General features: G+C 46.6%; 1 protein-coding gene across 8 annotated transcripts in view; it reads right to left on the bottom strand.

The window, feature by feature from the left end:
* The window catches only part of FRYL (FRY like transcription coactivator), a 260,014-nt gene that overhangs the window by 211,669 nt on the left and 47,614 nt on the right, over positions 1 to 731 (bottom strand). The window lies entirely within an intron of this gene.

Genomic DNA, 731 nt, shown 5'->3' on the forward strand with positions numbered 1-731 from the left:
GGGTATTACCCGGCCACACTGAGGAATAAAACACCAGCATGGCATGATGGGCCAACATGTGTGAACCCCGAAAACGCTAAGCTAAGTGGTGATACCAAAAAGGCCACGTATCACAGGATTCCATTACAGAATGTTCAGAGTAGACCGAGCTATACACAGAGAAAACAGATGAGCGGCCGCCGAAGGCCAGGGGAGGCCAGAGAGAGAGATGCTGACGGGCACAGGCTTCCTTTCAGGAGGTTCTGCAAATGTTCTAAAAACTGTTTGTAGCAACAGTTGCCCAATTCTGTGACTACGTAAAAATCTCAAATTGTACACTTTAAACTGGTGATTTTCAGGGTGTATGATAATTAGGTTTCAATAAAGGTGATGATTTAAGAACAACCTACAGTCTGTAGCTTCCTCACCACTAACCAGTGCTGGACACGTTATTCCCCGTCACCTTGTAAGTCCACATCATGTGAAAAGCACTGGATTCAAAGACAAAACCAGATTCTTGTCAATCTGAAGACCAGGACCCAGCTACGACTTCTGAGTTCCAGTTTCAAGGGGAATGGGTGGTCCCCGCTGTGCCACCCCACCTCTCCGCCCACACCAGAGCTGCGTGCCCACCGGGAGGAACACGTGTTTTCCCACCATTTCTTTATGTCACTTTTATTTACTATAATTATGTAGTTTAGTTAAATATGACGTCAGAAATATAACTGCAGGCTCGGCGCCTGTGGCTCAAC

The sequence above is a fragment of the Otolemur garnettii genome, unplaced genomic scaffold (genome assembly GCF_000181295.1).
Source record: "Otolemur garnettii isolate 467f Iridium unplaced genomic scaffold, OtoGar3 scaffold00083, whole genome shotgun sequence".
Classification (NCBI taxonomy): domain Eukaryota; kingdom Metazoa; phylum Chordata; class Mammalia; order Primates; family Galagidae; genus Otolemur; species Otolemur garnettii.